The 18,304-nt window shown below is 37.8% G+C and overlaps 2 long non-coding RNA genes across 2 annotated transcripts; one reads left to right on the top strand and one right to left on the bottom strand.

The window, feature by feature from the left end:
• Positions 1-5,158: 5,158 nt before the first annotated feature.
• On the bottom strand, positions 5,159-6,417 carry LOC120434866. The gene is made up of 3 exons (XR_005609403.1): positions 6,346-6,417; positions 6,085-6,196; positions 5,159-5,206 (listed from the first exon to the last, which is right to left on the bottom strand). It is a non-coding gene; the product is annotated as an uncharacterized LOC120434866 (long non-coding RNA).
• Positions 6,418-17,186: 10,769 nt separating this feature from the next.
• LOC120434658 lies at positions 17,187-17,776 on the top strand. Its single transcript, XR_005609254.1, has 3 exons — positions 17,187-17,255; positions 17,334-17,559; positions 17,637-17,776. It is a non-coding gene; the product is annotated as an uncharacterized LOC120434658 (long non-coding RNA).
• Positions 17,777-18,304: the final 528 nt, after the last annotated feature.

The following is an 18,304-nucleotide window of genomic DNA, read 5'->3' as shown; positions in this document are numbered from 1 at the left end:
CAATAAAAATAAAAAAACAATAAAATGGCTGCTTATAACAGTGTATAAAGAATGCAATACTTCTGTTTTTGCTAGATACGTGTGCTGCACTGTAGATAGGACTTACATAAGGTGTGCAAAATTTTCTGTTTCTGTTCTTGCAGCACTGAAGCTCAATCACTGTTAGAAAAAGAGTGCCACCTGCTCAGTGAGTGATGCAGAGGGTAGTCAGGATTATCAAGTGGTGAATGACAGTTTTTTTAGTGCCATGCTCTCCACCATAGCTTCAAATGTATTCAGTTTGCAGCGAGGATTCCTCATCAGTTTATTCAGTATGTTAGTATCCCAGTATGGAAGTACACTGTGACAACAAACACAGAAAATCTTCTAGACGCATGAACATTTAGATGCAAATTGCAAAGACTATCAGTCTCACTAGGAGATGCCCATCCTCTTTTTGTATTCAGCCTCTCTGTTGGTGTTTAAGTTCTCCTGTTGTTAGTGTGGGTTACTTGTATCCCTCCACCACATCAATATCTACTCCCAAGAAATGGGCCATTTAGTTGTCCTTCTATCTGAAGTCAATCAATAGACATATCATGGTCTATTGACATTTCTCATAGCTTCTTCCTCAGTACCAGAGGTCAGATTGTGATGAACACACTGGAGAATCCAAATAATTTGATGATCACCATGCAGACACAGCCATCCTGATGAGAGTGAGCTCTATGGCGTTCTTATGTATGTGATTGCAACATCCACTCCCAGATTTGGTTGGTCTGCGAACTGCAGAGTGTATACAGATGATTTCACTCTCTTGCTTCAGATACAGGTCCAGGCCATGATGGCCTTTGGTACAGCCAGCCAGCTTTGGTGCAGTTTTCTCACCTGTCTCCTAAGCTGGTTAGATATCGCAGATATCAAGCAGGAGGTGTTTGTCAGACCCACTTTATTTGGGGGTGAAGAAGAGGAGAAATGCAACAGATATAAAGGTAGTGAGGGTATGTGGAGGCAGGGTGTTTGCAGCAGAGGGCTGTAAACTAAACCTGTTACCTTCCACAGCAAAACATAGACCACTGAGCTCCCCAGTACAGGGGTGAAGGCTTTAGGTCTCGCTTTAATTTGTCACTCGTACATCTTACTAGGACAAACTGCATGAAATCCACAATTTTCAAAACGTTAAATTGCTAAATCACTTGACATTTGACACAATCATACCTAAAGTTGTAGATGAACAGGTTAACTTGGGAGGCATGGAGGATTTTTATATCTGTACTTATTAAATTATACAGTCACAGACAGGCATGTGCACTGACTCACATGTGCGCACACAAACACACACACACAGCTAGAGAGATGTTATGCTACACTACACAACGTTTCAGTGACAAAAGGAGACAGGTAAATGCAACTGGAAGCCATGTTGTCAACACTGATATTTCATTGTTGTATGTATGAGTGTGTGTATGTGACATTACTCATTTAAGAATTTACAAGAACGTGTTCAAAATGATTAATATGAGATGTTTAAGGTCACTGTATGGGTGGACCCGATGAACATGACTACAGCCTTGCTGTACACACACATACACAGGCAACACCAGAAATAATTATATATAAATATATCGAGACTTATGCATATTTATGAGACTATTTCATACAGAGAACCCTGTGCGTGTCTTGTGTCTGAGTCAAAATTGTACTTGTCATTTTTAATCTACTTCTCTAACTATTGCTAATCAATAATAAAAGAGCCACTCAGTGTTTGGCACACACAAAGCAAGCTGTTATGGCTTTTCTCAAAGTGCTTCTCACTCAGTTTATATCATATCTCAAGCATTTCCATAAACTTTTTTTTGGTCTTGTCTTTCTTCTGACCTCTTTCCAAAGCTTCTCCAGCTGACTTATATGTCACTTTTCATTATTGTTAAATAAAGTGCCTCTAATGACATTTCTTCGGCTTCTCTTTTTATATTACGGTCATTAGCTTAACATAATGCGTCTGTAATGGCTGAACATTTGTATTTAGCTGACAGACTCAGTTGAGCTTTAATTTTACAGACAAAACAACTCAAGTAACACACTGACGGTAAAAACAAAACTAAATCAGCTTTCATTTGTAGTCATCGCAGTCATCTCATAAAATTTTCAAATCTGTCCAATCCTACCCTTATCCATCCACCATTACGCCTCTGCACTCAGAGCACGTTTTTTTTCCATGTGCAAGTTCCACTAATGTGTTGTTTGTAATTTGTGAAGTGACATCCAGTTTGAGACACAAGCTATTTCTGCAGTATACACAGAAGGTTGGCCATGTCAGTAAATTTGTCCCGGATGAGTTGGCAGGCTGAGGAGTGACTGACTAACAGATTGAGGTCAAGAATGGACTTGTTTGAAAATTGTTCCTGTCTTTGTTTGTTCAAACAAATTTGAATGGCAAGCATTAAGGACCTGAGATATGTAGCTGCTGTTGTATTTGTGCTTCTGTTTGGAATGGATTAATGTCATTAAGCTCTCACAAACGTATGCATTCACACAATTTCATAATTAATCTAAACGAGTGTTTTGGTAAAGATTTAGGCATAGATACAGATTTATGACTCTACTGAAATTTCCTAGAAATCAAGTACTGAACATCACAAAGAACTGAAAGTCAGCATTTTTAACACGCGTAGAGTTGTTTAAATGTACCAAGTCCTTCTATGTTTATATTTTTTTAAAAGATTAAGCAATTCCTGTAACTGCCAACATAAATGGCAGTTAGCTTCAAATTCCACAGTGGATTTGAAGGTACAATTCAAAATCTGTTTTAATCTTGAAAACTGTGACTTCCTACGATGCACCGACAACTGGCGAGAGGCTCTAGATCCCTTTATTCCATAACATTTAACATAACTTGCTCAATTGCACATCAGCCAGACACTAGTGACGTATAACAGCAACTCAAAATCTTCCATCTTTGGTTCCTGAAAACCTTTATTATTTATTTTTTATGTTGTTGCCTTGTGATCTTATGATAGTATGTTACCACTTTGTTTGAGGTTTTCTTTTATCTTAACTATTTCAAAGAGACAACTACAACCAACAGTTGCTTTTACTCTAAATAATTTATATGTGACTGTTTTTGTTTTGTCTTTTTTCATTTTGTGAAGCCAAATTTATCATACTTTAAAAAAAAAATATATGTATTTGTATCACAATCAAAAATAATAGATGTGAATGATAGTAGAATCTACTTAAACTTAAAAAAACCCCAACCCATATATATATATAAGATTTTTTTACTTACACTAAGGATCATATATGAGCAGATATCAGACAGCCTTCAAGTGATTCTGGCAAACCATCAGGTGACCTCAGGGGAGAAAGTTCCTGTCCATCGATTCTGCTCATTTTTAGGTGCAGTCAAGAAGCAGAGGGTGACTGACTTGGTGGTCTCAGGAGCTTGTCTCTACTTTTTGCAGATGATGTGCTTTTGTAGCTTCACCGAATGATGATCTCAAAGTGGCGCTGGAGAGGTTCGTGGCAGACTGTGAAGCAGCTGGGATGAAAATTAACACTTTAAACTATAAGGCCATGCTGCTTAGTAAGAAAATGGTGGAGTGGGTGGGAAATGAGTCACTGTCCTAAGATGAGGAATTTAAGTATCTCAGGGTCGTGTTCATGACTAAGTGATTAACTGTTGTATTGGATGTGGCATCAGCAGTGATATGGACACGACACCAGTCTCTTGTGGTGAAGAGAGTTGAGCATAAAAACAAACTCGCCAATCTACAATCCTACCCTCACGTATCGTCATGCCCTCTGGATAGGGAGTGAAGGATGAGTATGTGGATGTAAGTGGTGAACATGAGCTTCCTCTGAAGGAGAGAGGATGAGGAGAGGCTTGAAGTCGCTATGCTTTGCCATTGAAAAGAGCCAGCTGAGGGGGTTCAGGCACCCGACCAGGATTTCAACAGGGTGTTCTGGGTGTTTCCAACCAAGAGGAAGCCATGGTGTAGACCTTGGACATGTAGGAGAGGTTACATTTCTTGGCTGGCTTGGGAACACCTCAGTGTTTCCCCAAAAGAGCAGAAAAGGTGGATGTCAACAGATATGTCAGATATTAGTACATTATTGTACTTTTCACTTGAGAATTATTTTAAGGATAAATTAACTTAAAAGTGTAATATTCATGTATTTTCTGTTAATTTAATAATTATTTCAGCTCTACAGTAGTTGTTCATTTCTAGCTGCCCTGGGGAAATATTAAAACTACCATGTATAGTGGCGGTTAATAAGGACTTTAGTTATTATCCCCCCCACAGATAGATAGATAGAGTGTAAGACTACTGTAGACTTGACATGTACAAAAACTCTTAAGGTATGCATAGTATAATGTTCACTGCTGAACATAAATAAGTATCCATGTAAATCTCCAGCTGTCTTGTATTGTCTATTAACGTGTACACTTTGAGGAGTGAAGGTGACACAAATCACTGAATTCAAGTTTGATAATAAAGTTCATAAATGATAGAGAAGGAGAGTGAAACACAAGATGTTGAAAGGAGGGAGAAAAGGACAGCTATGTGACTGACAGAGAGACGAAAGACGAGGAAGGCAAAGAGGAGTGTGAATGGCAGTCACAGAGGTGAGTAGAAGAGATTAAATGACTGGGTTACTGAAGTGAAGGAGGAGAGGTAACAATCATCTGCCTGCAGCTCTGTGAGGGATGCAGAGAAGGGACAGAAAACCAAGTAATACATCTCAAGAAATGTTTTTTGCTATAGGATTTATATTATCACATTACATAATGGAATACATAAGTCTGAGTTAAATCACAATAATAGTGAACGACATCAGAATTTTGTTGTTTATTATTTATTTGCACAGGCCAAATATATTTGGATTTGAGATTAATGTTCTTAGGCTGTGAATAAGCTTAAGTGCCTTTGTGTGTTTATAACCAGTGAAATATGAGCATTTTCATATAATTATTGTGTGTGGTGCTAGAATCAGAAGTCAGTGCTCTACAGAGTACCAACATAAGTGACGATAATATTCAAATTCAGTTTTCAGTTTTCTGACAGTTTATTGAATCCACAATCAACCCAGGCATTGTAACAACAGTCTATTATAGGACAAGGTCCTCTAATCCAAATATTCGCTGTCAGAAAGAACAATTCAAATATCTGTAATGACAGACTTCTGATCCCAGTTTGTGTGTTCAGATGGTCACATCATGTTCCTACAAACAAAAAAATTACATCACCAACATTTATATCATTTCTTAACTTACACATATATTTGATTTAATTGCTGATGTTCACTATCCACACTCAAAATTGTATTACATATACTGCAGTATTAACTATTCAGACAACAATGGGGCTCATTTAAATACAAAGTGCATATGCATATTTTGTGCAGAGTCCAGCGTTTATCAACACTGCCATGATTGTGGTTTGCAAGACACCAAATATCTGAATGCTTTAGAAAAGAATCACTATGACGCTAAAAGTCCAATGGATACATGAAGCTTTAGCAACAGGAAGTTTTCATATAGAGTCATCAAAACCACACAGCAGGATATTCATGACTCTCAGGTCTTTTCTGGCCTGAAGTTTTCTCTGTTCAGAATTTTTTTTTCCCTGTCATATGAATGCATCTTCACCGTAGCTCTGAAAAAGTGTTTATATTAGCCTAACCATATCTCTGTAGCTAGCCACCAGGTGGCACACCATTATATCGAAGTGCTAGCCCAACTTCAGTAACCATACAAACTCTGCTGCTCTTTAGTTTTTTGTCTTCATTTATGTCCAAAGTGATAGTAGAGCTGTTGTTTTAGATTTTCTAAATTTTTAGAAATCACTCAGTTAGCTAACTTCCTGCTAACTTCCCCTTTTGACGATGTTAAAAAAGCAGCCACACCGATAAGTGAAGATGAAAGAATTTGGCCTATTTTTAACTCTGTGATGGTACAGTGTTTATTTGAGAACCATAGAAGAGTTTGGACCTGGAAATAGCTAATGACATCAGACTTAAGAGGCTGATACTTGGTATATTGAAACCATATCCATAAATGCATCCTATCTTATCATCCATTAAAAATTATTTCCGCTCTACCTTTCTTTTGGGAGATCAGGTAATCCTGGTAATCCACTTATTTTCTTCTTTGTGTTCTGGCCTGTTATTCTTTGTTTTTTCATAATAACTCTTCCTCCTTTGCTCATAGTGGCTGTAATGCAGGAAAAATTCTTAAGTCTTTAATGCATTGTAAATAGTGTCTTTGAGTTTGTATAACATAACACAAAATGTATAAAACAACTATATCAAGGATTTTAAAAATAAACGTAGTCTAACTTTTTTCCCTATTATCTTACTTACTTCTACTTCTGTCCATTGTCTTCTGCATATCTAACGTCAGGTTATACTGATGACAGGTTAAGCAGAGTATTTCAGATGATTTTCTCCTGAGAAACATTTTCCTGTTCCACCTGGTGAAACCTGATGCCTTCCAAGGTCAGCTGAGATATATGAACTCTCTAGTGGTTTCTGTGCCATTCTTAGTCTCCTCCTATTTCGGTATTCCCTGAAAAGTTTCAAAAGGAGTGATCCTGTTTATATCCTAACCAGGTGATCAAACCACCTTTTGATGTGGAACTCTCCAGAGGGATGGATTCCCACTTCCCAGATCCCAAGATACTTGAACTGGCAGCAAGTGAACCATGGCTGAGAACAGAGAGGCGCTGAGTCTCATCTTCACCCATTTCACACTTCTAAGGTCATACTCTTAATAAGCCAACAGAACAACATCATATGCAAAATGTTGGGCTGCTGTTCTAAGGTTTGAAATCCTTTCCATAACTATCACAAAGGAAAACTGTGGTGGAGCCCAACACTAAATGAAATTATGTATGACTTTGTGCCAACACAGATGCTAACACTGTCTTCACCTTGGTAACATTCAGTCTTAAGCTTCAGTCAGTCAGTTCCACAGCCTTCCCTGTGAGGCAACAAAAAACTTCCTCTTCCTCCTTCTGTGTGGTGTTACAGACCCTATGGACAGGGGCCTCTGCCGTACTTTACTAGTCTGGGTGGCAGCCTTCCTCAATCTGAAATGTTGCTTCTGTTTCAAGACATATGGTTTTAGCAGATAATACAACAACAAAGTTAATTGTTGGCCCTTTGCATAAGCTGCTCTGACACCAAGCACACTTATAGACAACCCATGCCTAGCACAGAAGTCCAATGATAAAAGATCATTCTGAATTAGATCAGGGCAACTGATTCTCTGAGTTAGGGTCACTCAGTAAGGGCCACTCAGGAAAATGGAAGATTACAGTTCTTTTCAAGGTGTTTGTTTAGTTAACAAATGTAAGCCCAACTTAAATATATCTAGTTGGTATCACTGCAGAAGCTTGGGTTCCTTCACAACAAGTGAGATGGTCATCTGCCCTCCAAAAGGCTCTCTGTGATGCTGTGGATCAACACGTTTGGGTCCCTGCTTTCACCTGCCACCCAGCACCAAATGTGCATCTCTGTGGGCTGTGGATCCATAGGATTCATGCTATTTCTTATGCCCACACAAAGGCTCATGAATCTGGGCATGGCAACAAGACATTTGCATCCAAAGCTAACTCTACAGTCTGACTCCAGAAGGGAACCCTTGCGGTTCATCAAGTGGTGTCTCATTTACAGAAACCAAGTACTGACTAATATTAATTTTCTCGATATTGCTCTGTCAACCTGCTCATTGGTTTACAATAATATTTTCATTTCCTCATCCTTAACCTTTGCCTGACTGTATTGATTGACATGTTTTTTATATATATTTATAAGGTAGGTGAAAGCACAGGAAGAGAAGCAGACAGTTAATCAAATCAATAGGTTTTTGGGGCGATCGTGGCTCAAGAGTTGGCAGTTCGCTTTGTAATCGGAAGGTTGCCGGTTCGAGCCCCGGCTCCGACAGTCTCGGTCGTTGTGTCCTTGGGCAAGACACTTCACCCGTTGCCTACTGGTGGTGGTCAGAGGGCCCGGTAGCGCCAGTGTCCGGCAGCCTCGCCTCTGTCAGTGCGCCCCAGGGTGGCTGTGGCTACAATGTAGCTTGCCATCACCAGTGTGTGAATGTGTGGATGACTAGTTGTGTAAAGCGCTTTGGGGTCCTTAGGGACTAGTAAAGCGCCATACAAATATAGGCCATTTACCACTTTACCATTTTTTTGTGGCTGGGTTTCCATAGGATTTTGTAGCGTGAACATGTAGTGGAATTGATTGTCAGCTGCAACCTTCTTTCAAGATCCTTGGAAGGATGGATGAATCACTGCATGCCAAATATGAAATGGTATAAGTTGATGAATGAGATGTATGGTTGGATAATTTGCAAGATGGATAGACGGTCATTAACCACTCACACTAGATTGACCCATCTAAATGTACTCCACACACAGCTGAACCTGTAATGTCAACCAGACACAGATCAGAGCGGCCTTGACAGATTTTATTTCCCAGAAGGCTACCTGAGACTTCCCATGCTGGTTTTTGGATATGAATAATTGCAATAAATAATAATTGTATTTAAATTAAATGTTGATACATACATACTCATATGTGTGTGTGTGTGTGTGTGTGTGTGTGTGTGTGTGTGTGTAATGTTACTGTCAGTCACTGATACTAGTTATTTAACCTAAAATGTAAAAGTTTTTGCAGGTAAAACAAGAACATAAATAAATTAACAAACAAACAAACAAACAAGCAGATAATTAGCAATGTTAATGCAGCTGAGTAAAAACAAAGGCGCAGCACAGGTACAAAAATCTTTAGAAAAAAGGTATAAATATTAAACTGTTTACCAGTTTAGGGAAATGCTCAGTATAAAACTGTATTAAGGAGAAGCTCTTTGTAAATATCAGGAGGACTGATAGGTGTTTGAAAAGTTCTGAGTAAGGGCCTTTAATGCATTTAAAGTATTGACGGAGAGGATGTTTTGACTTGTTTTTGACCCTGTGGGAACAGCAGAACTGTTAAACACAATTTGAGAACTATCTGGCGTTTTAGCTGCTAAATGTTCTACCAGGCTTAAGAGCTAGAAGAGAACTCTATCTGATGTTCTAACAAGTAGTGGTGAGCATAAACGATAAATAATAATAGCTTTTAATGTGTTCAAATGATTAAAAACTTGATTAAAGTTGGCTATGTTTTTTATTCTTTTTTTCATGACAACAAGTGACACTTTTCACATTAAAGAGGATCTGAAATGCTACACATAGCCTGGCTCTCAAAAACTGACATAGATGTAACACTGGATGTGAAGCTGGATTTACGACATAAGTGCTAAGTTTTTAAAACATGTGTAGCACTATCTTCTGTCAGTACTGAACATTACATCGTGTGGTTGGTTGGAGCTTCACGCAGGGCTCCATGATGTAAATTAACCTCTATATACGCAGCGTTTCATGTCCTCTATAAATATCATTCAAGTGTGGGATGAAGTACTAACATCAAAAATATTTATTCATCCAGCTCACATATCTAGAAACTGGAGCTTTAAATGTTAATACCAGGTTACTGAAACCTAGAGCTTCAATTTCAGACCTGCGTGATAAATCATTACAGCTGAAGGTACCATTAATCTACATATACTTGACACTGACATGACACTTTTTGGTGGTGATTTATTTCTTTATTTTTCCCTCTGAGGACTGAATTCTTCTCATTTTCACTTGAATGCAGCGCAATATTTTACTCATTGTACATATTTTTGCATCTAGTTTTTATCGCTCTGCTATTAAATACATAAGTCTTCAAACATATAATACAAAGATGTGCAGACACAGGCAAATTATTCTGTTCAGACACAAACAGCTGGCAGCACATACAAAATAAGACATGGTGCCATCCAGTCTGGTTGGTAGTTGGCGTTTTATTCTCTCATTCTATTAAGTCTACAGAGAGAGAGAAGGAGAGAAAGAGCAATTTAACACTAATCCTCACCAAATAATATATTCATTTGTGTGCAGAATGGGAGGATTTAACGCCAGCTCACAACCAAGCTAGACTTCAATGCAATGGATACCAACATGTCTTTGAGCATGTGTCTGTGTTAGTGACTCCATTACAGATGACAACTGAAAAAATAAAAAAAATTTTCTTACTCATTTGAAAGTGAGAGACACATCAGTTTAATTTACTGTGTTAATTTTGATACCTAACAATTTAAAATATGTGTAATAAATAAAAGATGCAGTGGTAGGTTGCCATCTCCTTTTTCAATGCAGAAAATCAATTATCATGTCTGTGAAAAACTAGCTGTTGTAAAAGCAAGTTATTACTATACTGTATGTCATGCTGCTGTGACATTTAGTCCACACAAATCAAAACGTGCACAAACACACACACCATTCATTTATGTTTAAAATTATGTAGTCAATTAACACTGACAGAAATTACATTAACAAAAGGCAGCAAGTAAAAAAAGAGTTTCTGTTTTAAATCAGACCAAGGGTCAGATTTATTAGCAATCTGTGCCAGTGTAAAAGTGTCTGCTTTGTTCCTGCCAGGACAGTATTTATCTGAATCATACAAACCTGATTTACTGAGGTTTGCAGCAAGAAATTGACTTCATTTTTTCATTTTTTACTAGTAGTAATTAGCATGGATCGATGACTCAGACCTGTAGGCAATGTACCAAACCTTTGCCTCGGTGTTGTAATGCTATACTTGGATGTTTAGAAGTGAGCCCCCAAAATTTGTCTTGTCTTCTGTAATTCTCATCTTTTGATGAAACAGAGCACAAGTTCTGTAAATGTTGAGCGTGATATGGAACTGTGAGGTTACTGAGTACTAAAGACTGGTTAACCTTTCTATAACTTCTCTCTAGAACCAAATTTCTTACAAGTTCACAATAAAGAATGTTTACGAATTTACCAACTACTAAACATTCTTTATTGTTTTTTGAGGTTTGCAATAAAGAAGTTCACAATCATTTGCAACCTTCAGCACATCATACAAGTCAGTTGATCTATAATGTATGTTCGAAATAATCAGCCCCTCTACTGAGCTGTCAGACCTTTCTGGAGATCATACACATTATTTATTTATACACAGTCACCAGCAATTTCTGCCGTCCAAATTTTATTTGAATCAAAAACATCTGGATTCCTCTTCAGCACCCTCTCATATCCTGATCTAAATTGTCATAATGTTTCCAGACAGAAACTCGTCCATAAAATTTACAATGATTTTATTTTGGTTTGTCCATTTTTCACTCACACATTACGTCTGCTTGTTTTTGATGTACTAATTTACACTGTAAGTTGTGTAGGTCAGAAATGAACTGCTGCATCCTTGCTTTGTAAATTAGCGAATTTTTAGTCGATCATCCTCAGAACTTTCCCTTCCCGTTAGAACATTTGTGCAATTCTCGTGTTATGGTAATTTGCACTGCTTAGCAAATTTGACCAAATTTGACAATATTCTGTTTGTTTTTTTTCAGATTTTTGTAAAGCACTACAATCAAAGATAATTATGGCTCCATTGTGTATTGGTGTATTTAAAAAAAATAAGAATAAGAATATGGCAAAGCAAATATGCATAGCTCATCACTAACTGATAGAACTGTTTTCCAGGTCTTCAGTAAGATTAGTTAGTTCCTAAACCACATCCCTGCTCATCCTTGAAATCATACCAAAATAGCCCCTAGCATTATGCAAATGTGTAACAGTGAGGGAGATATATCATGAAAAGAAAAACTTGGACAGTCAGCTTTCCAGTTCATTCAGTTCAGCAACAACTCTTTCTTTGAGAGATTTCTCTGTGTGTTAAAATGGTGTTCAGTCATAATTAAGGATTGTACTTGGTTCTGGAGAACCAACCCAAACTCAAATTATCACCTGAGCTACACAATATTTTCTCAAACTCCAGACATACCCTTTATTTTTTGATTCTGCTAACAGTAGGTGAAATGTGGAGTCAATGTTAAGTGCCAACAAGAGTCAAGGTCAGCACCACAGTTGCAGTTAAGGCAATAAAATGGATCCAGGTGCAAAAAAAAAGGCAAACTGGCATCCTGTAAATTAAAGATACTTCAACAATGTGATCACAAAGGCATAAAATACTGTATGGTGTAGCTGTAAAAAAAAAATAAATCAAAATACAGTTTTCAATTTAAATGAAAAAGAACTAATCAGAAACAGCTGGGAAAAAACAAACAAACAGGAATATTAAGGAACAGAGGAGAAATGAGGCAATGACCTGACTGAGGTAAAAGAATGATTATAAAAGAGGAAGAAAGATAATTGGATAAAGGCGAACTCAAGAACAAGAACAGAAGAGGGAAATAGAAGAGAGGAAATGTATCATGCACAAAAAGATAAAACTAATTTTAATGTCATTTTGTTTATAATTGCAGAAATAATTTTTTGCTAAAAGTGGTCTGGAAGAGAACCTTACACCTTTTTGCACATACAGACATACATATGGGGGCTCTGTCATTCAGTGCCCACTATTTATAATTCATATTAGCACATATGGTATGTGTTCAGATGTCTCTGACTTTTGTCAAATATGAGAAACTGAAGGGCAAATAGTGTGTGTGGCACAGTATGCGCTTCAGGCAGCTGTCATGATTTAGCTCTATATAAATAAAATTAAATTGAATTGAATTGAGCGGACATTTTCCAGGGATTCAGTGGCTGAATCATCCTCCAAGCATGCTGAGGTATCCTCGGACAAGATGAGGAAATGTGACCTCCCCCCAATGCATCCATTGGGGTGAGGTGTGTGTGTGTGTGAGAGCATGCAATTGTTAGAAAACACTTTGATAGATATAAAAGTGCTGTATGATTGTGTGAATGAGACTTGCAGTAGAAAGTGCTTTAAGTGCCCAGTTGAGTAAGAAGGCATTATATGAGTACCAGTGCACTTACCATTTATTTTGTTTTCTACTTGACCAATCCTCAATACTAGGATGTAGAAATCATCATGACAGACAATCCAATCTTCCCAGTATTTTACATGTTTGATTAATGTGAATGTGACTTGAATTTAAAGTAATTTACAGCAACTTTATTCAGCTTAGTTCCTTCTCCCTCAGTTCACAGCCTGTCTCTGTTGTCACTAAGTCTTTTGTCATGGCCCTTGGGTCTTGGACCCAGAGTTTTGAGCTTTTTGTGGATTGATAGTTATTTTGGTTTGAGTATGATTTATGTTTAGGTTCTTTATAAGTTTTTTTTTGGTTGCTTTAAGCTAATCTCTATGGTATTCCTTTGCACGTCTTTAGTTGTTAGTTTTAGTTCCAGATCGTTTTGTGGAGTTTGTTTTCACTTACTTCCCTCTTTTAACTTTCAGTCCCTATTTTGTCTTTCAGTGTTCCAAGTGTTAAGTTAATTTTTTTTAATCCTGTTTAGTTATGCCGTACATCCTATTTTATTCCGGTAGCTTTGGTAGCTAGACTTTTTTTAAATCTTGTGCTGAATTTTACTTCTTTTGTCATTTTCTTAATTAGTTTCAGCTGTATCTTTTTACCCCAGGTGTTTCCACTCTCCCTAATTCCCTCTTGTGTAGCTTCAGCAACTGCTTCAGTCCTCAGTCTATTTCCTCTTTCCTGCTTTGAAGACTATGGATTTCAGATTATACTCAGACTTCAATATCCTATATAAGGGTTGTTTTTAGTTCATTATTGTGCATCTGTGAGTGCTGAATTTGAGTCCTTCCTGCCCACCTGTGACACTTTTGTTGACATAACATTGTGTTCATAGCACATTTATCTTCAGCTCTAGTACTAGCTCTCATTCAAATTCTTGAAATATATTTGCATAAAAATATCTGTATATACCTTCATAAATACAGTTTGTTTGTTTTTTTTTGTAGATAGAGCATAAAAAGCTCTTCCTGAGTGTGTTTTGGACTTGAAACAACATTTAACATTCAGGCTTGCATTGTTTTTAATGTCATGTAATCACCAGGGAACTTTGGATTTTATGTTATTGGATCCATTCATAAACCACTTTATTCTATGCACTCGATCATACAGACACTGACACACCAATGAATGCATCAGGGACAGTTTGAGATTCAGGAATACTTCAACAGACTGGCTGGAGTTATGAACTGCCAGACTTCCAGTTAGTAGATGACACATTGTGCCACCTGAGCCACAAATACAGGACTTGGACTTTCTCTCTGATACCAAATGATAATTTTCCTTTCATTCTATATTTCAGTTAAATCTAGAGATTTATATATTATTGCACTCTGCTATAACTTTTATTTTACCCATTAACAAAACTTGAAAATAGTGTCCTAAATGGAGAAAGTCGGGGCACACAACCATTCTACTGTGCTTTGTGGTTAATTATTGAGATGGTAGCGGGATGATGTTTCTAATTGTCTTTCATGAATTAACCATGACAGACCAGATATTATCGCTTGAGATTGAGAAGAAAGAAAGAAAGATTGTCTCAGCTGCAAAATATCAAAGTATTCCTACTTTTGAACTTTTATTGCCAAAAGGAGAAAGCAAAGCTTTAAAACTATATCAAAATTTGGCCCTATTGCAGTGTGTGTGTGTGTGTGTGTGTGTGTGTGTGTGTGTGTGTGTGTGTGTGTGTGTGTGTGTGTGTGTGTGTGTGTGTGTGTGTGTGTGTGTGTGTGTGTGTGTGTGTGTGTGTGTGTGTGTGTGTGTGTGTGTCTGTTAGTTCAAGATTTTCCCTCATTGAAGAAAGTGCCCAAGCACAGCAAAGGAAAGCCTTATCCTTTTCCTCATGGTGATGTGACAATATTAATAAAATCCAGAGTTTCTCTTGCTGGTGCTCTTGTGTAGACCAGTAAGAAATAAGTGAAGTGGTGCTTGAGGTAAATAAGGTACAACAGCTGCTCGATAGAGAAGCCTGCTGTTCACACATCAAAATGACTTCAGTTCATTTCTACATTCCAAATAATTCCAATAGCCCTCTTTCCATCTGGTATTAGTGTGCAAAAGGTAATTTCAATACTGTTCAACTTGACAACGACTGTAACTGTTGCATGCATAGAAAATATAAAACATGGACATGGCTTCCGGGAAAATGAAGCCAATGCAGAGATACCTTAAAGTTGCATTGTATGTGAAGCTATCGCCAGCAGATTGCAGTAGTTGTGGTTGCAAAAAGACTCTTTCCTGTTGATCTTATAGCACCAGTGACTCAATTTGGACTATACGAATAAAATGAAGTCAGTTTTGTCAGTCTTCGTCATACCATATTTCAAAATGGACAGTTATCTGTGGTATGAAACTACATGGATGTACCCATCCGTATGTGGTTTTACAGTCAGTGCCCTTTCTTATTACATACGTTGTTTTTGTAACCAATATGGTAATGGCTGTAAGGCTTATCTTGCGACTTCAAAATGGGACTTGAGAACGCAATGGCAGAAGTCATGGTAGCTCAGCAAGATTCATCTTTTATATCGTCTATGTTTGCACACAGTCATTTAATGGGGACAGACAATCATGTTTCCTCTGAGTCTCATACCAACACTAGCTTCTTTTAGGAACTTATTTTGCCTTCAGCTCAAGTTACATTCTACACTAAAGAATAAAAAGACCAACAATGACCCTGTAAGCTTGTTCTAAATAGGGAATGGAAATGGAGCACAACAATCTTATGTCTATTTTAGAGATAGTACTACAGTATTTAAACCCATTAAAATCAACGCTTGAAAAAGAAATACAGAATAACTATGTTTATGTTTGCATGTTTTTATGCATTTACTTTATCGATGTAAAATACATTTAAATGATCTATTTTCCATATCCTTGAAACTGAATAAATACAGAAACTTCATGCAATTAAATGTTGTATTTAATTGACAAAGAGAGAAGGGATAAGCAAAAAGTTAGGAAGTCCCAGTAAGTAAAGGGATGGCTGGAAAAGTGACAGAAAAGTGAATTTGAGAGTACGTGCAAGAGTCACCATGGGCAGTAAAAAGAGACGTGAACAAGTGAGGAGGGGAAAAGTGTACAAGGGAAGCATGGACTGATAACTAGATGGATGAGTTGAGAAGTGGGAAAATTTCAGCATGACAGCACAAGAGCCGAAATGGCTGAAAGTTATGGGCAGAGAAAAAAGAGACACACTATATGAAAATGAGAGGAAAAAAGTGACAGGCAACAGATGACAGATGAACAAAGTGAACCGTCCTCTGCTGCAGACAGAAATCCTTTATTAAAGACAATAGCAGAAAGGGAGGTGAAGAATGAAAAAAGGAAAAAGATGAGGATGCAGTCAAAAATGGGTCAAGAGAAAGATTACAAGACAGCTCTGCAAAAGAGGAGGGAAACCGTGTTGAAGTGCTGATGGGGAACAGAAGAAGAGAATGACAAGAAGTTACAGGGAGGAGACAGAAAGACAGGATTAGGGCTGCAATGGATGAGATGAGAGGCGAGTAAGAAGGAGAGGGAGTTGCTTTTCAATGGAGCTGCTGATGATTTCCACTTGATAGATCTAGTCAATCAGCTTGTCTCACTACCCGCTCATCCTCACACACACCTTCTCTGACTCATTCTCACTGTGGTGTCCCGCACACAGACTGATGGTCCATAGCCAAAACAATGGACTCCCTAGTTCTTTTCTTTGCCATCCAATGTGTTATGAAAGGTAAATGGTTCAAGTGCTTTTCTTGCCCTTCATTTTCCTTGCCAGGGGGAACACAATTAACATAAGCATCCATGCGTCAAGGGTTTGGATGGGTGAAACTACCAGAAGGACATCTCATGTGCATTTTCAGGCTTCCTGGATATTGTGTAACTGACACAAAAAAGCAGTCAAAAAACAAAAGAAAAGATTATTTAACACTTCTGATTGGCAAGTCTGTTGACACAGGACATTGCTGGCAGTGATAGCTAGTCCTTACATCTGCTAATTTAAGTCACATAACATCTTTCAAACATTGATTGAACACCAAACTTTCTTCCAATTATATAATATGTACATATTAAAAAAGCCAAAAAAAGTGCAGTAGTTATTATAATGTTTTTAGATATCATTACAAATTGCATAACAGAAGATACAGCATTGTAATGACTCGCCATTTCTAAACCTATGTGTCTCCATCATGACATTATGATTTAGGGTTCTAAATTCATGTGGTTTGGTAAAGGTGTCATGGTCCAGGTGAGTGTGGTGTTTTTCCATAGAGCTGGGGCTCCACCTCTGGGAGGAGTCTCCATTCAGCAATCTCACCTGTCTGCAATCAAGCTACTGGTATTTAAGACCAGCACACTCAACAAATCTTTGCCACATCTACAGCTAACCAGTGTTAGTGTTCGGCTGCCAAGCTTTGTTGTGATTTCATCTAAGTAGTATTCTCACTTACCCTGTGTCTCTCTGTTCTAGTAATCCACACACTTCCCCAACAATACTTACCTTCATTAGGATGCTGGTCTTTCTGCAATCACGCAGTCTGGTTACGCTCCATTCCTCTCTGCACACCGCCTGCCTGCCTCCCTGTCTTGGCTTCTGGAACTCATTTGGTACAGTACGTTATGGACTCACCCTGGATTGGAACTCACCTGGACCTTTTGGACCGCCCTTCTTCCATGTCGTTCTCCACCTGCAAAGAGTAAGCCATTAGAAACACTTCGAACCGTACTTACTGTTAATCACTGGAACCCAGCTGACTCTCTCTTTTCGTTGCAGTGACTGTGCACACCTTCCCCTGAGCCACAGTCCCTCCTCCCCTTGGCCCTGTTTCATGGACTTCAGTATAAACTTTAGCTCACAGATTAAGCTTCACATTTTGACTTTTCAGGTTGTCTCATTTCACAGTTCATAGTCAGCATCCAAAGGTTTTGTCTCACTTTGTAAATAAAGCACTGTCTTCACATTAATCTCTGTCTCTCTCTGCATTTGAGTCCTCTCACCTGGTCTGGCCTCTGGGCTGTGACAAATGATTTGACACAAATGTGCATATGTGTATACACATGCATTCAAATATCAAAAGAAAAGTTATGAAGTATAAAGCTTTTAATTCAATGTATATGCTCCACATGCAAGACAAAAAAGATGTAATGAATAAAGAAAAGAGAGAAAAAACAGGATTTCAAAAGTGAAAGATTTAAACTTCAACAATAGGACCTAATCAGCACAAAACCTTGCTAGACACCTGTTATTATTTTAGTACTGGTGTGCATAATGTATTAATATTACCAATTCAAAACTTCACATTGTTGCAAAAAGCAAAGGCAATTCATCATGTATCAGCTCTGTTTAGAACTCAATGCAATTTCTCTCCTCAATTCTTTCACTTCATTTGTTCTGTTTGTGATTCTGAACAAGAGGATAATTCAAGGATATTGGAAGCAAGG

This window comes from Oreochromis aureus, linkage group 19 (genome assembly GCF_013358895.1).
Source record: "Oreochromis aureus strain Israel breed Guangdong linkage group 19, ZZ_aureus, whole genome shotgun sequence".
Classification (NCBI taxonomy): Eukaryota; Metazoa; Chordata; class Actinopteri; order Cichliformes; family Cichlidae; genus Oreochromis; species Oreochromis aureus.
This window is presented reverse-complemented; position numbering and strand designations above follow the sequence as displayed.